Source organism: Diplotaxodon limnothrissa, linkage group LG3, assembly GCF_057381915.1.
Source record: "Diplotaxodon limnothrissa isolate DT_005_m linkage group LG3, D_limnothrissa_male_GT1.1, whole genome shotgun sequence".
Lineage (NCBI taxonomy): Eukaryota > Metazoa > Chordata > Actinopteri > Cichliformes > Cichlidae > Diplotaxodon > Diplotaxodon limnothrissa.
Window position 1 is genome coordinate 68,967,501 of NC_140598.1, and position 23,627 is coordinate 68,991,127.

Consider the following 23,627-nt stretch of genomic DNA (forward strand, 5'->3'; position numbering starts at 1 on the left):
GCCACCTACACCACACCAGGGCCTGAGTGACCGGCTGGGGCCACTTACACCACATCAGGGCCTGTGGCTCTGGCTGAGGCCACTTACACCACACCAGGGCCTGTGGCTGCTGGCTGAGGCCACCTACACCACACCAGGGCCTTAGTTGCTATTGAGGCCAATTACACCACACCAGGGTCTGTGGCTCTTGCTCAGGCCACTTACACCACACCAGGGCCTGTGGCACTGGCTGAGGCCACTTACACCACACCAGGGCCTGTGGCTGCTGGCTGAGGCCACTTACACCACACAAGGGCCTGTGGCTGCTGGCTGAGGCCACCTACACCACACCAGGGCCTGTGGCTGCTGGCTGAGGCCACTTACAACACACCAGGGCCTGTGGCTCTTGCTCAGGCCACTCATATCACACCAGGCCCTGCGCTTCTGGCCGAGGCCATCTTCACCAAACCAGGCCCTGTGCTGCTTGCTGTGGCCATGTACAACACACCAGGCCCTGTGCTGGTTCCTGAGGCCATCTTCAACAATCCAGGGCCTGTGCTGTTGGATAAATGCCAAACTGAGCCTTTGGGTTAGGGTATTATGCAAACATGCAGGTATGGTTATAGGATTGTCTTCGTAACTTCAGGTACTTGCCACCTCATCACTTGAATCCATAAATTGAGACATTGTGCTGGGGCCAGCAGCTTACGGCCATACCACCCTGAGCACGCCCGACCTCGTCTGATCTCGGAAGCTAAGCAGGGCTGGGCTTGGTTAGTACTTGGATGGGAGACTGCCTGGGAATACCTGGTGCTTTAAGCCTTTCATTTTCATGTCATTGAACCGCTTTTGATCCAGAGAAGGGGTGTATTAAAAGACCAAAAGCATCTGCCCATTAATGAGGGCACATTAACGACATTGCTTTTGGCTCTTTTCCAATGTCTTGTGCTGCTAGCTGATGCAACCTACACCACACAAGGGCCTGAGTGACCGGCTGGGGCCACTTACACCACATCAGGGCCTGTGGCTCTGGCTGAGGCCACTTACACCACACCAGGGCCTGTGGCTGCTGGCTGAGGCCACTTACACCACACCAGGGCCTGTGGCTGCTGGCTGAGGCCACCTACACCACACCAGGGCATTAGTTGCTATTGAGGCCAATTACACCACACCAGGGTCTGTGGCTCTTGCTCAGGCCACTTACACCACACCAGGGCCTGTGGCACTGGCTGAGGCCACTTACACCACACCAGGGCCTGTGGCTGCTGGCTGAGGCCACTTACACCACACCAGGGCCTGTGGCTGCTGGCTGAGGCCACTTACACCACACCAGGGCCTGTGGCTGCTGGCTGAGGCCACCTACACCACACCAGGGCCTGTGGCTGCTGACTGAGGCGACTTACACCACACCAGGGCCCTTTTGCTGCTGGCTGAGGCCACTTACACCACACCAGTGCCTGTGGCTTCTGGCTGAGGCGACTTACACCACACCAGGGCCTGTGGCTGCTGGCTGAGGCCACTTACACCACACCAGGGCCTGTGGCTCTTGCTCAGGCCACTCACATCACACCAGGCCCTGCGCTTCTGGCCGAGGCCATCTTCACCAAACCAGGCCCTGTGCTGCTTGCTGTGGCCATGTACAACACACCAGGCCCTGTGCTGGTTCCTGAGGCCATCTTCAACAATCCAGGGCCTGTGCTGTTGGATAAATGCCAAACTGAGCCTTTGGGTTAGGGTATTATGCAAACATGCAGGTATGGTTATAGGATTGTCTTCGTAACTTCAGGTACTTGCCACCTAATCACTTGAATCCATAAATTGAGACATTGTGCTGGGGCCAGCAGCTTACGGCCATACCACCCTGAGCACACCCGACCTCGTCTGATCTCGGAAGCTAAGCAGGGCTGGGCTTGGTTAGTACTTGGATGGGAGACTGCCTGGGAATACCTGGTGCTGTAAGCCTTTCATTTTCATGTCATTGAACCGCTTTTGATCCAGAGAAGGTGTGTATTAAAAGACCAAAAGCAGCTCCCCATTAATGAGGGCACATTAACGACATTGCTTTTGGCTGTTTTCCAATGTCTTGTGCTGCTAGCTGATGCCACCTACACCACACCAGGGCCTGAGTGACCGGCTGGGGCCACTTACACCACATCAGGGCCTGTGGCTGCTGGCTGACGCCACGTACACCACACCAGGGCCTGTGGCTGCTGGCTGAGGCCACCTACACCACACCAGGGCCTGTGGCTGCTGACTGAGGCGACTTACACCACACCAGGGCCCTTTTGCTGCTGGCTGAGGCCACTTACACCACACCAGTGCCTGTGGCTGCTGGCTGAGGCCACTTACACCACACCAGGGCCTGTGGCTCTTGCTCAGGCCACTCACATCACACCAGGCCCTGCGCTTCTGGCCGAGGCCATCTTCACCAAACCAGGCCCTGTGCTGCTTGCTGTGGCCATGTACAACACACCAGGCCCTGTGCTGGTTCCTGAGGCCATCTTCAACAATCCAGGGCCTGTGCTGTTGGATAAATGCCAAACTGAGCCTTTGGGTTAGGGTATTATGCAAACATGCAGGTATGGTTATAGGATTGTCTTCGTAACTTCAGGTACTTGCCACCTAATCACTTGAATCCATAAATTGAGACATTGTGCTGGGGCCAGCAGCTTACGGCCATACCACCCTGAGCACGCCCGACCTCGTCTGATCTCGGAAGCTAAGCAGGGCTGGGCTTGGTTAGTACTTGGATGGGAGACTGCCTGGGAATACCTGGTGCTGTAAGCCTTTCATTTTCATGTCATTGAACCGCTTTTGATCCAGAGAAGGGGTGTATTAAAAGACCAAAAGCAGCTCCCCATTAATGAGGGCACATTAACGACATTGCTTTTGGCTGTTTTCCAATGTCTTGTGCTGCTAGCTGATGCCACCTACACCACACCAGGGCCTGAGTGACCGGCTGGGGCCACTTACACCACATCAGGGCCTGTGGCTGCTGGCTGAGGCCACTTACACCACACCAGGGCCTGTGGCTGCTGGCTGAGGCCACCTACACCACACCAGGGCCTTAGTTGCTATTGAGGCCAATTACACCACACCAGGGCCTGTGGCACTTGCTCAGGCCACTTACACCACACCAGGGCCTGTGGCTTCTGGCTGAGGCCACCTACACCACACCAGGGCCTGTGGCTGCTGGCTGAGGCCACTTACAACACACCAGGGCCTGTGGCTCTTGCTCAGGCCACTTACACCACACCAGGGCCTGTGGCTCTTGCTCAGGCCACTTACACCACATCAGGGCCTGTGGCTCTGGCTGAGGCCACTTACACCACACCAGGGCCTGTGGCTGCTGGCTGAGGCCACTTACACCACACCAGGGCCTGTGGCTGCTGGCTGAAGCCACTTACACCACACCAGGGCCTTAGTTGCTATTGAGGCCACTTACACCACACCAGGGCCTGTGGCTGCTGGCTGAGGTCACCTACACCACACCAGGGCCTGTGGCTGCTGGCTGAGGCGACTTACACCACACCAGGGCCCTTTTGCTGCTGGCTGAGGCCACTTACACCACACCAGTGCCTGTGGCTTCTGGCTGAGGCGACTTACACCACACCAGGGCCTGTGGCTGCTGGCTGAGGCCACTTACACCACACCAGGGCCTGTGGCTCTTGCTCAGGCCACTCACATCACACCTGGCCCTGCGCTTCTGGCTGAGGCCATCTTCACCAAACCAGGCCCTGTGGCTCTTGCTCAGGCCACTTACACCACACCAGGGCCTTATTTGCTATTGAGGCCACTTACACCACACCAAGGCCTGTGGCTCTGGCTTAGGCCACTTACACCACACCAGGGCCTGTGGCACTTGCTCAGGCCACTTACACCACACCAGGGCCTGTGGCTCTTGCTCAGGCCACTTACACCACACCAGGGCCTGTGGCACTGGCTGAGGCCACTTAGACCACACCAGGGCCTGTGGCTGCTGGCTGAGGCCACTTACAACACACCAGGGCCTGTGGCTGCTGGCTGAGGCCACTTACACCAAACCAGGGCCTGTGGCTGCTTGCTGAGGCCATCTTCACCATACCAGGCCCTGTGCTGCTTGCTGTGGCCATGTAAAACACACCAGGTCCTGTGCTGGTTCTTGAGGCCATCTTCAACAATCCAGGGCCTGTGCTGTTGGATAAATGCCAAACTGAGCCTTTGGGTTAGGGTATTATGCAAACATGCAGGTATGGTTATAGGATTGTCTTCGTAACTTCAGGTACTTGCCACCTAATCACTTGAATCCATAAATTGAGACATTGTGCTGGGGCCAGCAGCTTATGGCCATACCACCCTGAGCACCCCCGACCTCGTCTGATCTCGTAAGCTAAGCAGGGCTGGGCTTGGTTAGTACTTGGATGGGAGACTGCCTGGGAATACCTGGTGCTGTAAGCCTTTCATTTTCATGTCATTGAACCGCTTTTGATCCAGAGAAGGGGTGTATTAAAAGACCAAAAGCAGCTGCCCATTAATGAGGGCACATTAACGACACTGCTTTTGGCTCTTTTCCAATGTCTTGTGCTGCTAGCTGATGCCACCTACACCACACCAGGGCCTGTGGCTGCTGGCTGAGGCCAGTTACACCACACCAGAGCTTGTGGCTGCTGGCTGAAGCCACTTACACCACACCAGGGCCTTAGTTGCTATTGAGGCCAATTACACCACACCAGGGTCTGTGGCTCTTGCTCAGGCCACTTACACCACACCAGGGCCTGTGGCACTGGCTGAGGCGACTTACACCACACCAGGGCCTGTGGCTGCTGGCTGAGGCCACTTACACCACACCAGGGCCTGTGGCTGCTGGCTGAGGCCACCTACACCCCACCAGGGCCTGTGGCTGCTGGCTGAGGCGACTTACACCACACCAGGGCCCTTTTGCTGCTGGCTGAGGCCACTTACACCACACCAGTGCCTGTGGCTTCTGGCTGAGGCGACTTACACCACACCAGGGCCTGTGGCTGCTGGCTGAGGCGACTTACACCACACCAGTGCCTGTGGCTCTTGCTCAGGCCACTCACATCACACCAGGCCCTGCGCTTCTGGCCGAGGCCATCTTCACCAAACCAGGCCCTGTGCTGCTAGCTGATGCCACCTACACCACACCAGGGCCTGAGTGACCGGCTGGGGCCACTTACACCACATCAGGGCCTGTGGCTCTGGCTGAGGCCACTTACACCACACCAGGGCCTGTGGCTGCTGGCTGAGGCCAGTTACACCACACCAGAGCCTGTGGCTGCTGGCTGAAGCCACTTACACCACACCAGGGCCTTAGTTGCTATTGAGGCCACTTACACCACACCAGGGCCTGTGGCTGCTGGCTGAGGCCACCTACACCACACCAGGGCCTGTGGCTGCTGGCTGAGGCGACTTACACCACACCAGGGCCCTTTTGCTGCTGGCTGAGGCCACTTACACCACACCAGTGCCTGTGGCTTCTGGCTGAGGCGACTTGCACCACACCAGGGCCTGTGGCTGCTGGCTGAGGCCACTTACACCACACCAGGGCCTGTGGCTCTTGCTCAGGCCACTGACATCACACCAGGCCCTGCGCTTCTGGCTGAGGCCATCTTCACCAAACCAGGCCCTGTGGCTCTTGCTCAGGCCACTTACACCACACCAGGGCCTTATTTGCTATTGAGGCCACTTACACCACACCAGGGCCTGTGGCTCTGGCTTAGGCCACTTACACCACACCAGGGCCTGTGGCACTTGCTCAGGCCACTTACACCACACCAGGGCCTGTGGCTCTTGCTCAGGCCACTTACACCACACCAGGGCCTGTGGCACTGGCTGAGGCCACTTAGACCACACCAGGGCCTGTGGCTGCTGGCTGAGGCCACTTACAACACACCAGGGCCTGTGGCTGCTGGCTGAGGCCACTTACACCAAACCAGGGCCTGTGGCTCTTGCTCAGGCCACTTACACCACACCAGGGCCTGTGGCTGCTGGCTGAGGCCACTTACAACACACCAGGGCCTGTGGCTGCTGGCTGAGGCCACTTACACCAAACCAGGGCCTGTGGCTCTTGCTCAGGCCACTTACACCACACCAGGGCCTGTGGCTGCTGGCTGAGGCCACCTACACCACACCAGGGCCTGTGGCTGCTGGCTGAGGCCACTTACACCACACCAGGGCCTGTGGCTCTTGCTCAGGCCACTCACATCACACCAGGCCCTGCGCTTCTGGCCGAGGCCATCTTCACCAAACCAGGCCCTGTGCTGCTTGCTGTGGCCATGTACAACACACCAGGCCCTGTGCTGGTTCCTGAGGCCATCTTCAACAATCCAGGGCCTGTGCTGTTGGATAAATGCCAAACTGAGCCTTTGGGTTAGGGTATTATGCAAACATGCAGGTATGGTTATAGGATTGTCTTCGTAACTTCAGGTACTTGCCACCTAATCACTTGAATCCATAAATTGAGACATTGTGCTGGGGCCAGCAGCTTACGGCCATACCACCCTGAGCACGCCCGACCTCGTCTGATCTCGGAAGCTAAGCAGGGCTGGGCTTGGTTAGTACTTGGATGGGAGACTGCCTGGGAATACCTGGTGCTGTAAGCCTTTCATTTTCATGTCATTGAACCGCTTTTGATCCAGAGAAGGGGTGTATTAAAAGACCAAAAGCAGCTCCCCATTAATGAGGGCACATTAACGACATTGCTTTTGGCTGTTTTCCAATGTCTTGTGCTGCTAGCTGATGCCACCTACACCACACCAGGGCCTGAGTGACCGGCTGGGGCCACTTACACCACATCAGGGCCTGCGCTTCTGGCCGAGGCCATCTTCACCAAACCTGGCCCTCTGCTGCTAGCTGTGGCCATGTACAACACACCAGGCCCTGTGCTGGTTCCTGAGGCCACTTACACCACACCAGTGCCTGTGGCTTCTGGCTGAGGCGACTTACACCACACCAGGGCCTGTGGCTGCTGGCTGAGGCCACTTACACCACACCAGGGCCTGTGGCTCTTGCTCAGGCCACTCACATCACACCAGGCCCTGCGCTTCTGGCCGAGGCCATCTTCACCAAACCAGGCCCTGTGGCTCTTGCTCAGGCCACTTACACCACACCAGGGCCTTATTTGCTATTGAGGCCACTTACACCACACCAGGGCCTGTGGCTCTGGCTTAGGTCACTTACACCACACCAGGGCCTGTGGCACTTGCTCAGGCCACTTACACCACACCAGGGCCTGTGGCTGCTGGCTGAGGCCACTTACACCACACCAGGGCCTATGGCTCTTGCTCAGGCCACTTACACCACACCAGGGCCTGTGGCACTGGCTGAGGCCACTTAGACCACACCAGGGCCTGTGGCTGCTGGCTGAGGCCACTTACAACACACCAGGGCCTGTGGCTGCTGGCTGAGGCCACTTACACCAAACCAGGGCCTGTGGCTGCTTGCTGAGGCCATCTTCACCATACCAGGCCCTGTGCTGCTTGCTGTGGCCATGTAAAACACACCAGGTCCTGTGCTGGTTCTTGAGGCCATCTTCAACAATCCAGGGCCTGTGCTGTTGGATAAATGCCAAACTGAGCCTTTGGGTTAGGGTATTATGCAAACATGCAGGTATGGTTATAGGATTGTCTTCGTAACTTCAGGTACTTGCCACCTAATCACTTGAATCCATAAATTGAGACATTGTGCTGGGGCCAGCAGCTTACGGCCATACCACCCTGAGCACCCCCGACCTCGTCTGATCTCCTAAGCTAAGCAGGGCTGGGCTTGGTTAGTACTTGGATGGGAGACTGCCTGGGAATACCTGGTGCTGTAAGCCTTTCATTTTCATGTCATTGAACCGCTTTTGATCCAGAGAAGGGGTGTATTAAAAGACCAAAAGCAGCTCCCCATTAATGAGGGCACATTAACGACATTGCTTTTGGCTGTTTTCCAATGTCTTGTGCTGCTAGCTGATGCCACCTACACCACACCAGGGCCTGAGTGACCGGCTGGGGCCACATACACCACATCAGGGCCTGTGGCTGCTGGCTGAGGCCACTTACACCACACCAGGGCCTGTGGCTGCTGGCTGAGGCCACCTACACCACACCAGGGCCTTAGTTGCTATTGAGGCCAATTACACCACACCAGGGTCTGTGGCTCTTGCTCAGGCCACTTACACCACACCAGGGCATTAGTTGCTATTGACGCCAATTACACCACACCAGGGTCTGTGGCTCTTGCTCAGGCCACTTACACCACACCAGGGCCTGTGGCACTGGCTGAGGCCACTTACACCACACCAGGGCCTGTGGCACTGGCTGAGGCCACTTAGACCACACCAGGGCCTGTGGCTGCTGGCTGAGGCCACCTACACCACACCAGGGCATTAGTTGCTATTGAGGCCAATTACACCACACCAGGGTCTGTGGCTCTTGCTCAGGCCACTTACACCACACCAGGGCCTGTGGCACTGGCTGAGGCCACTTACACCACACCAGGGCCTGTGGCTGCTGGCTGAGGCCACTTACACCACACCAGGGCCTGTGGCTGCTGGCTGAGGCCACTTACACCACACCAGGGCCTGTGGCTGCTGGCTGAGGCCACCTACACCACACCAGGGCCTGTGGCTGCTGACTGAGGCGACTTACACCACACCAGGGCCCTTTTGCTGCTGGCTGAGGCCACTTACACCACACCAGTGCCTGTGGCTTCTGGCTGAGGCGACTTACACCACACCAGGCCCTGCGCTTCTGGCCGAGGCCATCTTCACCAAACCTGGCCCTCTGCTGCTAGCTGTGGCCATGTACAACACACCAGGGCCCTTTTGCTGCTGGCTGAGGCCACTTACACCACACCAGTGCCTGTGGCTTCTGGCTGAGGCGACTTACACCACACCAGGGCCTGTGGCTGCTGGCTGAGGCCACTTACACCACACCAGGGCCTGTGGCTCTTGCTCAGGCCACTCACATCACACCAGGCCCTGCGCTTCTGGCTGAGGCCATCTTCACCAAACCAGGCCCTGTGGCTCTTGCTCAGGCCACTTACACCACACCAGGGCCTTATTTGCTATTGAGGCCACTTACACCACACCAGGGCCTGTGGCTCTGGCTTAGGCCACTTACACCACACCAGGGCCTGTGGCACTTGCTCAGGCCACTTACACCACACCAGGGCCTGTGGCTCTTGCTCAGGCCACTTACACCACACCAGGGCCTGTGGCACTGGCTGAGGCCACTTAGACCACACCAGGGCCTGTGGCTGCTGGCTGAGGCCACCTACACCACACCAGGGCATTAGTTGCTATTGAGGCCAATTACACCACACCAGGGTCTGTGGCTCTTGCTCAGGCCACTTACACCACACCAGGGCCTGTGGCACTGGCTGAGGCCACTTACACCACACCAGGGCCTGTGGCTGCTGGCTGAGGCCACTTACACCACACCAGGGCCTGTGGCTGCTGGCTGAGGCCACTTACACCACACCAGGGCCTGTGGCTGCTGGCTGAGGCCACCTACACCACACCAGGGCCTGTGGCTGCTGACTGAGGCGACTTACACCACACCAGGGCCCTTTTGCTGCTGGCTGAGGCCACTTACACCACACCAGTGCCTGTGGCTTCTGGCTGAGGCGACTTACACCACACCAGGCCCTGCGCTTCTGGCCGAGGCCATCTTCACCAAACCTGGCCCTCTGCTGCTAGCTGTGGCCATGTACAACACACCAGGCCCTGTGCTGGTTCCTGAGGCCACTTACACCACACCAGTGCCTGTGGCTTCTGGCTGAGGCGACTTACACCACACCAGGGCCTGTGGCTGCTGGCTGAGGCCACTTACACCACACCAGGGCCTGTGGCTCTTGCTCAGGCCACTCACATCACACCAGGCCCTGCGCTTCTGGCCGAGGCCATCTTCACCAAACCAGGCCCTGTGGCTCTTGCTCAGGCCACTTACACCACACCAGGGCCTTATTTGCTATTGAGGCCACTTACACCACACCAGGGCCTGTGGCTCTGGCTTAGGTCACTTACACCACACCAGGGCCTGTGGCACTTGCTCAGGCCACTTACACCACACCAGGGCCTGTGGCTGCTGGCTGAGGCCACTTACACCACACCAGGGCCTATGGCTCTTGCTCAGGCCACTTACACCACACCAGGGCCTGTGGCACTGGCTGAGGCCACTTAGACCACACCAGGGCCTGTGGCTGCTGGCTGAGGCCACTTACAACACACCAGGGCCTGTGGCTGCTGGCTGAGGCCACTTACACCAAACCAGGGCCTGTGGCTGCTTGCTGAGACCATCTTCACCATACCAGGCCCTGTGCTGCTTGCTGTGGCCATGTAAAACACACCAGGTCCTGTGCTGGTTCTTGAGGCCATCTTCAACAATCCAGGGCCTGTGCTGTTGGATAAATGCCAAACTGAGCCTTTGGGTTAGGGTATTATGCAAACATGCAGGTATGGTTATAGGATTGTCTTCGTAACTTCAGGTACTTGCCACCTAATCACTTGAATCCATAAATTGAGACATTGTGCTGGGGCCGGCAGCTTACGGCCATACCACCCTGAGCACCCCCGACCTCGTCTGATCTCCTAAGCTAAGCAGGGCTGGGCTTGGTTAGTACTTGGATGGGAGACTGCCTGGGAATACCTGGTGCTGTAAGCCTTTCATTTTCATGTCATTGAACCGCTTTTGATCCAGAGAAGGGGTGTATTAAAAGACCAAAAGCAGCTCCCCATTAATGAGGGCACATTAACGACATTGCTTTTGGCTGTTTTCCAATGTCTTGTGCTGCTAGCTGATGCCACCTACACCACACCAGGGCCTGAGTGACCGGCTGGGGCCACATACACCACATCAGGGCCTGTGGCTGCTGGCTGAGGCCACTTACACCACACCAGGGCCTGTGGCTGCTGGCTGAGGCCACCTACACCACACCAGGGCCTTAGTTGCTATTGAGGCCAATTACACCACACCAGGGTCTGTGGCTCTTGCTCAGGCCACTTACACCACACCAGGGCATTAGTTGCTATTGAGGCCAATTACACCACACCAGGGTCTGTGGCTCTTGCTCAGGCCACTTACACCACACCAGGGCCTGTGGCACTGGCTGAGGCCACTTACACCACACCAGGGCCTGTGGCTGCTGGCTGAGGCCACTTACACCACACCAGGGCCTGTGGCTGCTGGCTGAGGCCACTTACACCACACCAGGGCCTGTGGCTGCTGGCTGAGGCCACCTACACCACACCAGGGCCTGTGGCTGCTGACTGAGGCGACTTACACCACACCAGGGCCCTTTTGCTGCTGGCTGAGGCCACTTACACCACACCAGTGCCTGTGGCTTCTGGCTGAGGCGACTTACACCACACCAGGCCCTGCGCTTCTGGCCGAGGCCATCTTCACCAAACCTGACCCTCTGCTGCTAGCTGTGGCCATGTACAACACACCAGGCCCTGTGCTGGTTCCTGAGGCCACTTACACCACACCAGTGCCTGTGGCTTCTGGCTGAGGCGACTTACACCACACCAGGGCCTGTGGCTGCTGGCTGAGGCCACTTACACCACACCAGGGCCTGTGGCTGCTGGCTGAGGCCACCTACACCACACCAGGGCCTTAGTTGCTATTGAGGCCAATTACACCACACCAGGGTCTGTGGCTCTTGCTCAGGCCACTTACACCACACCAGGGCCTGTGGCACTGGCTGAGGCCACTTACACCACACCAGGGCCTGTGGCTGCTGGCTGAGGCCACTTACACCACACAAGGGCCTGTGGCTGCTGGCTGAGGCCACCTACACCACACCAGGGCCTGTGGCTGCTGGCTGAGGCCACTTACAACACACCAGGGCCTGTGGCTCTTGCTCAGGCCACTCATATCACACCAGGCCCTGTGCTTCTGGCCGAGGCCATCTTCACCAAACCAGGCCCTGTGCTGCTTGCTGTGGCCATGTACAACACACCAGGCCCTGTGCTGGTTCCTGAGGCCATCTTCAACAATCCAGGGCCTGTGCTGTTGGATAAATGCCAAACTGAGCCTTTGGGTTAGGGTATTATGCAAACATGCAGGTATGGTTATAGGATTGTCTTCGTAACTTCAGGTACTTGCCACCTCATCACTTGAATCCATAAATTGAGACATTGTGCTGGGGCCAGCAGCTTACGGCCATACCACCCTGAGCACGCCCGACCTCGTCTGATCTCGGAAGCTAAGCAGGGCTGGGCTTGGTTAGTACTTGGATGGGAGACTGCCTGGGAATACCTGGTGCTGTAAGCCTTTCATTTTCATGTCATTGAACCGCTTTTGATCCAGAGAAGGGGTGTATTAAAAGACCAAAAGCATCTGCCCATTAATGAGGGCACATTAACGACATTGCTTTTGGGTCTTTTCCAATGTCTTGTGCTGCTAGCTGATGCAACCTACACCACACAAGGGCCTGAGTGACCGGCTGGGGCCACTTACACCACATCAGGGCCTGTGGCTCTGGCTGAGGCCACTTACACCACACCAGGGCCTGTGGCTGCTGGCTGAGGCCACTTACACCACACCAGGGCCTGTGGCTGCTGGCTGAGGCCACCTACACCACACCAGGGCATTAGTTGCTATTGAGGCCAATTACACCACACCAGGGTCTGTGGCTCTTGCTCAGGCCACTTACACCACACCAGGGCCTGTGGCACTGGCTGAGGCCACTTACACCACACCAGGGCCTGTGGCTGCTGGCTGAGGCCACTTACACCACACCAGGGCCTGTGGCTGCTGGCTGAGGCCACTTACACCACACCAGGGCCTGTGGCTGCTGGCTGAGGCCACTTACAACACACCAGGGCCTGTGGCTGCTGGCTGAGGCCACTTACACCAAACCAGGGCCTGTGGCTGCTTGCTGAGGCCATCTTCACCAAACCAGGCCCTGTGCTGCTTGCTGTGGCCATGTAAAACACATCAGGTCCTGTGCTGGTTCTTGAGGCCATCTTCAACAATCCAGGGCCTGTGCTGTTGGATAAATGCCAAACTGAGCCTTTGGGTTAGGGTATTATGCAAACATGCAGGTATGGTTATAGGATTGTCTTCGTAACTTCAGGTACTTGCCACCTCATCACTTGAATCCATAAATTGAGACATTGTGCTGTGGCCAGCAGCTTACGGCCATACCACCCTGAGCACGCCCGACCTCGTCTGATCTCGGAAGCTAAGCAGGGCTGGGCTTGGTTAGTACTTGGATGGGAGACTGCCTGGGAATACCTGGTGCTGTAAGCCTTTCATTTTCATGTCATTGAACCGCTTTTGATCCAGAGAAGGGGTGTATTAAAAGACCAAAAGCAGCTCCCCATTAATGAGGGCACATTAACGACATTGCTTTTGGCTGTTTTCCAATGTCTTGTGCTGCTAGCTGATGCCACCTACACCACACCAGGGCCTGAGTGACCGGCTGGGGCCACTTACACCACATCAGGGCCTGTGGCTGCTGGCTGAGGCCACTTACACCACACCAGGGCCTGTGGCTGCTGGCTGAGGCCACCTACACCACACCAGGGCCTTAGTTGCTATTGAGGCCAATTACACCACACCAGGGTCTGTGGGTCTTGCTCAGGCCACTTACACCACACCAGGGCCTGTGGCACTGGCTGAGGCCACTTACACCACACCAGGGCCTGTGGCTCTGGCTGAGGCCACCTACACCACACCAGGGCCTTAGTTGCTATTGAGGCCAATTACACCACACCAGGGTCTGTGGCTCTTGCTCAGGCCACTTACACCACACCAGGGCCTGAGTGACCGGCTGGGGCCACTTACACCACACCAGGGCCTGTGGCACTGGCTGAGGCCACTTAGACCACACCAGGGCCTGTGGCTGCTGGCTGAGGCCACTTACAACACACCAGGGCCTGTGGCTGCTGGCTGAGGCCACTTACACCAAACCAGGGCCTGTGGCTCTTGCTCAGGCCACTTACACCACACCAGGGCCTGTGGCTGCTGGCTGAGGCCACTTACAACACACCAGGGCCTGTGGCTGCTGGCTGAGGCCACTTACAACACACCAGGGCCTGTGGCTCTTGCTCAGGCCACTCATATCACACCAGGCCCTGTGCTTCTGGCCGAGGCCATCTTCACCAAACCAGGCCCTGTGCTGCTTGCTGTGGCCATGTACAACACACCAGGCCCTGTGCTGGTTCCTGAGGCCATCTTCAACAATCCAGGGCCTGTGCTGTTGGATAAATGCCAAACTAAGCCTTTGGGTTAGGGTATTATGCAAACATGCAGGTATGGTTATAGGATTGTCTTCGTAACTTCAGGTACTTGCCACCTAATCACTTGAATCCATAAATTGAGACATTGTGCTGGGGCCAGCAGCTTACGGCCATACCACTCTGAGCACGCCCGACCTCGTCTGATCTCGGAAGCTAAGCAGGGCTGGGCTTGGTTAGTACTTGGATGGGAGACTGCCTGGGAATACCTGGTGCTGTAAGTCTTTCATTTTCATGTCATTGAACCGCTTTTGATCCAGAGAAGGGGTGTATTAAAAGACCAAAAGCAGCTGCCCATTAATGAGGGCACATTAACGACACTGCTTTTGGCTCTTTTCCAATGTCTTGTGCTGCTAGCTGATGCCACCTACACCACACCAGGGCCTGAGTGACCGGCTGGGGCCACTTACACCACATCAGGGCCTGTGGCTCTGGCTGAGGCCACTTACACCACACCAGGGCCTGTGGCTGCTGGCTGAGGCCACCTACACCACACCAGGGCCTTAGTTGCTATTGAGGCCAATTACACCACACCAGGGTCTGTGGCTCTTGCTCAGGCCACTTACACCACACCAGGGCCTGTGGCACTGGCTGAGGCCACTTACACCACACCAGGGCCTGTGGCTGCTGGCTGAGGCCACTTACACCACACAAGGGCCTGTGGCTGCTGGCTGAGGCCACCTACACCACACCAGGGCCTGTGGCTGCTGGCTGAGGCCACTTACAACACACCAGGGCCTGTGGCTCTTGCTCAGGCCACTCATATCACACCAGGCCCTGCGCTTCTGGCCGAGGCCATCTTCACCAAACCAGGCCCTGTGCTGCTTGCTGTGGCCATGTACAACACACCAGGCCCTGTGCTGGTTCCTGAGGCCATCTTCAACAATCCAGGGCCTGTGCTGTTGGATAAATGCCAAACTGAGCCTTTGGGTTAGGGTATTATGCAAACATGCAGGTATGGTTATAGGATTGTCTTCGTAACTTCAGGTACTTGCCACCTCATCACTTGAATCCATAAATTGAGACATTGTGCTGGGGCCAGCAGCTTACGGCCATACCACCCTGAGCACGCCCGACCTCGTCTGATCTCGGAAGCTAAGCAGGGCTGGGCTTGGTTAGTACTTGGATGGGAGACTGCCTGGGAATACCTGGTGCTTTAAGCCTTTCATTTTCATGTCATTGAACCGCTTTTGATCCAGAGAAGGGGTGTATTAAAAGACCAAAAGCATCTGCCCATTAATGAGGGCACATTAACGACATTGCTTTTGGCTCTTTTCCAATGTCTTGTGCTGCTAGCTGATGCAACCTACACCACACAAGGGCCTGAGTGACCGGCTGGGGCCACTTACACCACATCAGGGCCTGTGGCTCTGGCTGAGGCCACTTACACCACACCAGGGCCTGTGGCTGCTGGCTGAGGCCACTTACACCACACCAGGGCCTGTGGCTGCTGGCTGAGGCCACCTACACCACACCAGGGCATTAGTTGCTATTGAGGCCAATTACACCACACCAGGGTCTGTGGCTCTTGCTCAGGCCACTTACACCACACCAGGGCCTGTGGCACTGGCTGAGGCCACTTACACCACACCAGGGCCTGTGGCTGCTGGCTGAGGCCACTTACACCACACCAGGGCCTGTGGCTGCTGGCTGAGGCCACTTACACCACACCAGGGCCCGTGGCTCTTGCTCAGGCCACTTACACCACACCAGGGCCTGTGGCACTGGCTGAGGCCACTTAGACCACACCAGGGCCTGTGGCTGCTGGCTGAGGCCACTTACAACACACCAGGGCCTGTGGCTGCTGGCTGAGGCCACTTACACCAAACCAGGGCCTGTGGCTGCTTCCTGAGGCCATCTTCACCAAACCAGGCCCTGTGCTGCTTGCTGTGGCCATGTAAAACACACCAGGTCCTGTGCTGGTTCTTGAGGCCATCTTCAACAATCCAGGGCCTGTGCTGTTGGATAAATGCCAAACTGAGCCTTTGGGTTAGGGTATTATGCAAACATGCAGGTATGGTTATAGGATTGTCTTCGTAACTTCAGGTACTTGCCACCTAATCACTTGAATCCATAAATTGAGACATTGTGCTGGGGCCAGCAGCTTACGGCCATACCACCCTGAGCACGCCCGACCTCGTCTGATCTCGGAAGCTAAGCAGGGCTGGGCTTGGTTAGTACTTGGATGGGAGACTGCCTGGGAATACCTGGTGCTGTAAGCCTTTCATTTTCATGTCATTGAACCGCTTTTGATCCAGAGAAGGGGTGTATTAAAAGACCAAAAGCAGCTCCCCATTAATGAGGGCACATTAACGACATTGCTTTTGGCTGTTTTCCAATGTCTTGTGCTGCTAGCTGATGCCACCTACACCACACCAGGGCCTGAGTGACCGGCTGGGGCCACATACACCACATCAGGGCCTGTGGCTGCTGGCTGAGGCCACTTACACCACACCAGGGCCTGTGGCTGCTGGCTGAGGCCACTTACACCACACCAGGGCCTGTGGCTCTTGCTCAGGCCACTCACATCACACCAGGCCCTGCGCTTCTGGCCGAGGCCATCTTCACCAAACCAGGCCCTGTGCTGCTTGCTGTGGCCATGTACAACACACCAGGCCCTGTGCTGGTTCCTGAGGCCATCTTCAACAATCCAGGGCCTGTGCTGTTGGATAAATGCCAAACTGAGCCTTTGGGTTAGGGTATTATGCAAACATGCAGGTATGGTTATAGGATTGTCTTCGTAACTTCAGGTACTTGCCACCTAATCACTTGAATCCATAAATTGAGACATTGTGCTGGGGCTAGCATCTTACGGCCATACCACCCTGAGCACGCCCGACCTCGTCTGATCTCGTAAGCTAAGCAGGGCTGGGCTTGGTTAGTACTTGGATGGGAGACTGCCTGGGAATACCTGGTGCTGTAAGCCTTTCATTTTCATGTCATTGAACCGCTTTTGATCAAGAGAAGGGGTGTATTAAAAGACCAAAAGCAGCTCCCCATTAATGAGGACACATTAACGACATTGCTTTTGGCTGTTTTCCAATGTCTTGTGCTGCTAGCTGATGCCACCTACACCACACCAGGGCCTGAGTGACCGGCTGGGGCCACTTACACCACATCAGGGCCTGTGGCTGCTGGCTGAGGCCACTTACACCACACCAGGGCCTGTGGCTGCTGGCTGAGGCCACCTACACCACACCAGGGCCTTAGTTGCTATTGAGGCCAATTACACCACACCAGGGTCTGTGGCTCTTGCTCAGGCCACTCACATCACACCAGGCCCTGCGCTTCTGGCCGATGCCATCTTCACCAAACCTGGCCCTCTGCTGCTAGCTGTGGCCATGTACAACACACCAGGCCCTGTGCTGGTTCCTGAGCCATCTTCAACAATCCAGGGCCTGTGCTGTTGGATAAATGCCAAACTAAGCCTTTGGGTTAGGGTATTATGCAAACATGCAGGTATGGTTATAGGATTGTCTTCGTAACTTCAGGTACTTGCCACCTAATCACTTGAATCCATAAATTGAGACATTGTGCTGGGGCCAGCAGCTTACGGCCATACCACTCTGAGCACGCCCGACCTCGTCTGATCTCGGAAGCTAAGCAGGGCTGGGCTTGGTTAGTACTTGGATGGGAGACTACCTGGGAATACCTTGTGCTGTAAGTCTTTCATTTTCATGTCATTGAACCGCTTTTGATCCAGAGAAGGGGTGTATTAAAAGACCAAAAGCAGCTGCCCATTAATGAGGGCACATTAACGACACTGCTTTTGGCTCTTTTCCAATGTCTTGTGCTGCTAGCTGATGCCACCTACACCACACCAGGGCCTAAGTGACCGGCTGGGGCCACTTACACCACATCAGGGCCTGTGGCTCTGGCTGAGGCCACTTACACCACACCAGGGCCTGTGGCTGCTGGCTGAGGCCAGTTACACCACACCAGGGCCTTAGTTGCTATTGAGGCCACTTACACCACACCAGGGCCTGTGGCTCTTGCTCAGGCCACTCACATCACACCAGGCCCTGCGCTTCTGGCCGAGGCCATCTTCACCAAACCTGGCCCTCTGCTGCTAGCTGTGGCCATGTACAACACACCAGGCCCTGTGCTGGTTCCTGAGGCCACTTACACCACACCAGTGCCTGTGGCTTCTGGCTGATGCAACCTACACCACACAAGGGCCTGAGTGACCGGCTGGGGCAACTTACACCACATCAGGGCCTGTGGCTCTGGCTGAGGCCACTTACACCACACCAGGGCCTGTGGCTGCTGGCTGAGGCCACTTACACCACACCAGGGCCTGTGGCTGCTGGCTGAGGCCACTTACACCACACCAGGGCCTGTGGCTGCTGGCTGAGGCCACCTACACCACACCAGGGCATTAGTTGCTATTGAGGCCAATTACACCACACCAGGGTCTGTGGCTCTTGCTCAGGCCACTTACACCACACCAGGGCCTGTGGCACTGGCTGAGGCCACTTACACCACACCAGGGCCTGTGGCTGCTGGCTGAGGCCACCTACACCCCACCAGGGCCTGTGGCTGCTGGCTGAGGCGACTTACACCACACCAGGGCCCTTTTGCTGCTGGCTGAGGCCACTTACACCACACCAGTGCCTGTGGCTTCTGGCTGAGGCGACTTACACCACACCAGGCCCTGCGCTTCTGGCCGAGGCCATCTTCACCAAACCTGGCCCTCTGCTGCTAGCTGTGGCCATGTACAACACACCAGGCCCTGTGCTGGTTCCTGAGGCCACTTACACCACACCAGTGCCTGTGGCTTCTGGCTGAGGCGACTTACACCACACCAGGGCCTGTGGCTGCTGGCTGAGGCCACTTACACCACACCAGGGCCTGTGGCTCTTGCTCAGGCCACTCACATCACACCAGGCCCTGCGCTTCTGGCCGAGGCCATCTTCACCAAACCAGGCCCTGTGGCTCTTGCTCAGGCCACTTACACCACACCAGGGCCTTATTTGCTATTGAGGCCACTTACACCACACCAGGGCCTGTGGCTCTGGCTTAGGCCACTTACACCACACCAGGGCCTGTGGCTGCTGGCTGAGGCCACTTACACCACACCAGGGCCTGTGGCTCTTGCTCAGGCCACTTACACCACACCAGGGCCTGTGGCACTGGCTGAGGCCACTTAGACCACACCAGGGCCTGTGGCTGCTGGCTGAGGCCACTTACAACACACCAGGGCCTGTGGCTGCTGGCTGAGGCCACTTACACCAAACCAGGGCCTGTGGCTGCTTGCTGAGGCCATCTTCACCATACCAGGCCCTGTGCTGCTTGCTGTGGCCATGTAAAACACACCAGGTCCTGTGCTGGTTCTTGAGGCCATCTTCAACAATCCAGGGCCTGTGCTGTTGGATAAATGCCAAACTGAGCCTTTGGGTTAGGGTATTATGCAAACATGCAGGTATGGTTATAGGATTGTCTTCGTAACTTCAGGTACTTGCCACCTAATCACTTGAATCCATAAATTGAGACATTGTGCTGGGGCCAGCAGCTTACGGCCATACCACCCTGAGCACCCCCGACCTCGTCTGATCTCCTAAGCTAAGCAGGGCTGGGCTTGGTTAGTACTTGGATGGGAGACTGCCTGGGAATACCTGGTGCTGTAAGCCTTTCATTTTCATGTCATTGAACCGCTTTTGATCCAGAGAAGGGGTGTATTAAAAGACCAAAAGCAGCTCCCCATTAATGAGGGCACATTAACGACATTGCTTTTGGCTGTTTTCCAATGTCTTGTGCTGCTAGCTGATGCCACCTACACCACACCAGGGCCTGAGTGACCGGCTGGGGCCACATACACCACACCAGAGCTTGTGGCTGCTGGCTGAAGCCACTTACACCACACCAGGGCCTTAGTTGCTATTGAGGCCAATTACACCACACCAGGGTCTGTGGCTCTTGCTCAGGCCACTTACACCACACCAGGGCCTGTGGCTGCTGGCTGAGGCCACTTACACCACACCAGGGCCTGTGGCTGCTGGCTGAGGCCACCTACACCCCACCAGGGCCTGTGGCTGCTGGCTGAGGCGACTTACACCACACCAGGGCCCTTTTGCTGCTGGCTGAGGCCACTTACACCACACCAGTGCCTGTGGCTTCTGGCTGAGGCGACTTACACCACACCAGGGCCTGTGGCTGCTGGCTGAGGCGACTTACACCACACCAGTGCCTGTGGCTCTTGCTCAGGCCACTCACATCACACCAGGCCCTGCGCTTCTGGCCGAGGCCATCTTCACCAAACCAGGCCCTATGCTGCTAGCTGATGCCACCTACACCACACCAGGGCCTGAGTGACCGGCTGGGGCCACTTACACCACATCAGGGCCTGTGGCTCTGGCTGAGGCCACTTACACCACACCAGGGCCTGTGGCTGCTGGCTGAGGCCAGTTACACCACACCAGAGCCTGTGGCTGCTGGCTGAAGCCACTTACACCACACCAGGGCCTTAGTTGCTATTGAGGCCACTTACACCACACCAGGGCCTGTGGCTGCTGGCTGAGGCCACCTACACCACACCAGGGCCTGTGGCTGCTGGCTGAGGCGACTTACACCACACCAGGGCCCTTTTGCTGCTGGCTGAGGCCACTTACACCACACCAGTGCTTGTGGCTTCTGGCTGAGGCGACTTGCACCACACCAGGGCCTGTGGCTGCTGGCTGAGGCCACTTACACCACACCAGGGCCTGTGGCTCTTGCTCAGGCCACTCACATCACACCAGGCCCTGCGCTTCTGGCTGAGGCCATCTTCACCAAACCAGGCCCTGTGGCTCTTGCTCAGGCCACTTACACCACACCAGGGCCTTATTTGCTATTGAGGCCACTTACACCACACCAGGGCCTGTGGCTCTGGCTTAGGCCACTTACACCACACCAGGGCCTGTGGCACTTGCTCAGGCCACTTACACCACACCAGGGCCTGTGGCTCTTGCTCAGGCCACTTACACCACACCAGGGCCTGTGGCACTGGCTGAGGCCACTTAGACCACACCAGGGCCTGTGGCTGCTGGCTGAGGCCACTTACAACACACCAGGGCCTGTGGCTGCTGGCTGAGGCCACTTACACCAAACCAGGGCCTGTGGCTCTTGCTCAGGCCACTTACACCACACCAGGGCCTGTGGCTGCTGGCTGAGGCCACTTACACCAAACCAGGGCCTGTGGCTCTTGCTCAGGCCACTTACACCACACCAGGGCCTGTGGCTGCTGGCTGAGGCCACCTACACCACACCAGGGCCTGTGGCTGCTGGCTGAGGCCACTTACACCACACCAGGGCCTGTGGCTCTTGCTCAGGCCACTTACACCACATCAGGGCCTGTGGCTCTGGCTGAGGCCACTTACACCACACCAGGGCCTGTGGCTGCTGGCTGAGGCCACTTACACCACACCAGGGCCTGTGGCTGCTGGCTGAAGCCACTTACACCACACCAGGGCCTTAGTTGCTATTGAGGCCACTTACACCACACCAGGGCCTGTGGCTGCTGGCTGAGGCCACCTACACCACACCAGGGCATTAGTTGCTATTGAGGCCAATTACACCACACCAGGGTCTGTGGCTCTTGCTCAGGCCACTTACACCACACCAGGGCCTGTGGCACTGGCTGAGGCCACTTACACCACACCAGGGCCTGTGGCTGCTGGCTGAGGCCACTTACACCACACCAGGGCCTGTGGCTGCTGGCTGAGGCCACTTACACCACACCAGGGCCTGTGGCTGCTGGCTGAGGCCACCTACACCACACCAGGGCCTGTGGCTGCTGACTGAGGCGACTTACACCACACCAGGGCCCTTTTGCTGCTGGCTGAGGCCACTTACACCACACCAGTGCCTGTGGCTTCTGGCTGAGGCGACTTACACCACACCAGGGCCTGTGGCTGCTGGCCGAGGCCATCTTCACCAAACCAGGCCCTGTGCTGCTTGCTGTGGCCATGTACAACACACCAGGCCCTGTGCTGGTTCCTGAGGCCATCTTCAACAATCCAGGGCCTGTGCTGTTGGATAAATGCCAAACTGAGCCTTTGGGTTAGGGTATTATGCAAACATGCAGGTATGGTTATAGGATTGTCTTCGTAACTTCAGGTACTTGCCACTTAATCACTTGAATCCATAAATTGAGACATTGTGCTGGGGCCAGCAGCTTACGGCCATACCACCCTGAGCACACCCGACCTCGTCTGATCTCGGAAGCTAAGCAGGGCTGGGCTTGGTTAGTACTTGGATGGGAGACTGCCTGGGAATACCTGGTGCTGTAAGCCTTTCATTTTCATGTCATTGAACCGCTTTTGATCCAGAGAAGGTGTGTATTAAAAGACCAAAAGCAGCTCCCCATTAATGAGGGCACATTAACGACATTGCTTTTGGCTGTTTTCCAATGTCTTGTGCTGCTAGCTGATGCCACCTACACCACACCAGGGCCTGAGTGACCGGCTGGGGCCACTTACACCACATCAGGGCCTGTGGCTGCTGGCTGACGCCACGTACACCACACCAGGGCCTGTGGCTGCTGGCTGAGGCCACCTACACCACACCAGGGCCTGTGGCTGCTGACTGAGGCGACTTACACCACACCAGGGCCCTTTTGCTGCTGGCTGAGGCCACTTACACCACACCAGTGCCTGTGGCTTCTGGCTGAGGCGACTTACACCACACCAGGGCCTGTGGCTGCTGGCTGAGGCCACTTACACCACACCAGGGCCTGTGGCTCTTGCTCAGGCCACTCACATCACACCAGGCCCTGCGCTTCTGGCCGAGGCCATCTTCACCAAACCAGGCCCTGTGCTGCTTGCTGTGGCCATGTACAACACACCAGGCCCTGTGCTGGTTCCTGAGGCCATCTTCAACAATCCAGGGCCTGTGCTGTTGGATAAATGCCAAACTGAGCCTTTGGGTTAGGGTATTATGCAAACATGCAGGTATGGTTATAGGATTGTCTTCGTAACTTCAGGTACTTGCCACCTAATCACTTGAATCCATAAATTGAGACATTGTGCTGGGGCCAGCAGCTTACGGCCATACCACCCTGAGCACGCCCGACCTCGTCTGATCTCGGAAGCTAAGCAGGGCTGGGCTTGGTTAGTACTTGGATGGGAGACTGCCTGGGAATACCTGGTGCTGTAAGCCTTTCATTTTCATGTCATTGAACCGCTTTTGATCCAGAGAAGGTGTGTATTAAAAGACCAAAAGCAGCTCCCCATTAATGAGGGCACATTAACGACATTGCTTTTGGCTGTTTTCCAATGTCTTGTGCTGCTAGCTGATGCCACCTACACCACACCAGGGCCTGAGTGACCGGCTGGGGCCACTTACACCACATCAGGGCCTGTGGCTGCTGGCTGAGGCCACGTACACCACACCAGGGCCTGTGGCTGCTGGCTGAGGCCACCTACACCACACCAGGGCCTGTGGC

General features: G+C 57.3%; 9 non-coding genes and 8 pseudogenes across 9 annotated transcripts; all 17 read left to right on the plus strand.

The window, feature by feature from the left end:
- Positions 1–682: 682 nt before the first annotated feature.
- LOC146637519 (5S ribosomal RNA) lies at positions 683–801 on the plus strand (annotated as a pseudogene).
- Positions 802–1,822: 1,021 nt separating this feature from the next.
- Positions 1,823–1,941, plus strand: LOC146637520 (5S ribosomal RNA). Its single transcript, XR_014905871.1, has one exon. It is a non-coding gene; the product is annotated as a 5S ribosomal RNA (ribosomal RNA).
- Positions 1,942–2,647: 706 nt separating this feature from the next.
- Positions 2,648–2,766, plus strand: LOC146637521 (5S ribosomal RNA). The gene has a single exon (XR_014905969.1). It is a non-coding gene; the product is annotated as a 5S ribosomal RNA (ribosomal RNA).
- A 1,531-nt stretch (positions 2,767–4,297) lies between these two features.
- LOC146637522 (5S ribosomal RNA) lies at positions 4,298–4,416 on the plus strand (annotated as a pseudogene).
- A 2,046-nt stretch (positions 4,417–6,462) lies between these two features.
- Positions 6,463–6,581, plus strand: LOC146637523 (5S ribosomal RNA). The gene has a single exon (XR_014905970.1). It is a non-coding gene; the product is annotated as a 5S ribosomal RNA (ribosomal RNA).
- Positions 6,582–7,676: 1,095 nt separating this feature from the next.
- LOC146637524 (5S ribosomal RNA) lies at positions 7,677–7,795 on the plus strand (annotated as a pseudogene).
- A 2,711-nt stretch (positions 7,796–10,506) lies between these two features.
- On the plus strand, positions 10,507–10,625 carry LOC146637525 (5S ribosomal RNA; annotated as a pseudogene).
- A 1,492-nt stretch (positions 10,626–12,117) lies between these two features.
- LOC146637526 (5S ribosomal RNA) lies at positions 12,118–12,236 on the plus strand. Its single transcript, XR_014905972.1, has one exon. It is a non-coding gene; the product is annotated as a 5S ribosomal RNA (ribosomal RNA).
- Positions 12,237–13,098: 862 nt separating this feature from the next.
- On the plus strand, positions 13,099–13,217 carry LOC146637527 (5S ribosomal RNA). The gene has a single exon (XR_014905973.1). It is a non-coding gene; the product is annotated as a 5S ribosomal RNA (ribosomal RNA).
- Positions 13,218–14,311: 1,094 nt separating this feature from the next.
- On the plus strand, positions 14,312–14,430 carry LOC146637528 (5S ribosomal RNA). The gene has a single exon (XR_014905637.1). It is a non-coding gene; the product is annotated as a 5S ribosomal RNA (ribosomal RNA).
- An 820-nt stretch (positions 14,431–15,250) lies between these two features.
- LOC146637529 (5S ribosomal RNA) lies at positions 15,251–15,369 on the plus strand (annotated as a pseudogene).
- A 940-nt stretch (positions 15,370–16,309) lies between these two features.
- Positions 16,310–16,428, plus strand: LOC146637530 (5S ribosomal RNA). Its single transcript, XR_014905974.1, has one exon. It is a non-coding gene; the product is annotated as a 5S ribosomal RNA (ribosomal RNA).
- A 585-nt stretch (positions 16,429–17,013) lies between these two features.
- On the plus strand, positions 17,014–17,132 carry LOC146637531 (5S ribosomal RNA; annotated as a pseudogene).
- Positions 17,133–17,754: 622 nt separating this feature from the next.
- On the plus strand, positions 17,755–17,873 carry LOC146637532 (5S ribosomal RNA; annotated as a pseudogene).
- A 1,844-nt stretch (positions 17,874–19,717) lies between these two features.
- On the plus strand, positions 19,718–19,836 carry LOC146637533 (5S ribosomal RNA; annotated as a pseudogene).
- A 2,521-nt stretch (positions 19,837–22,357) lies between these two features.
- On the plus strand, positions 22,358–22,476 carry LOC146637534 (5S ribosomal RNA). Its single transcript, XR_014905882.1, has one exon. It is a non-coding gene; the product is annotated as a 5S ribosomal RNA (ribosomal RNA).
- A 746-nt stretch (positions 22,477–23,222) lies between these two features.
- LOC146637535 (5S ribosomal RNA) lies at positions 23,223–23,341 on the plus strand. The gene has a single exon (XR_014905975.1). It is a non-coding gene; the product is annotated as a 5S ribosomal RNA (ribosomal RNA).
- The last annotated feature ends 286 nt before the right edge of the window (positions 23,342–23,627 follow it).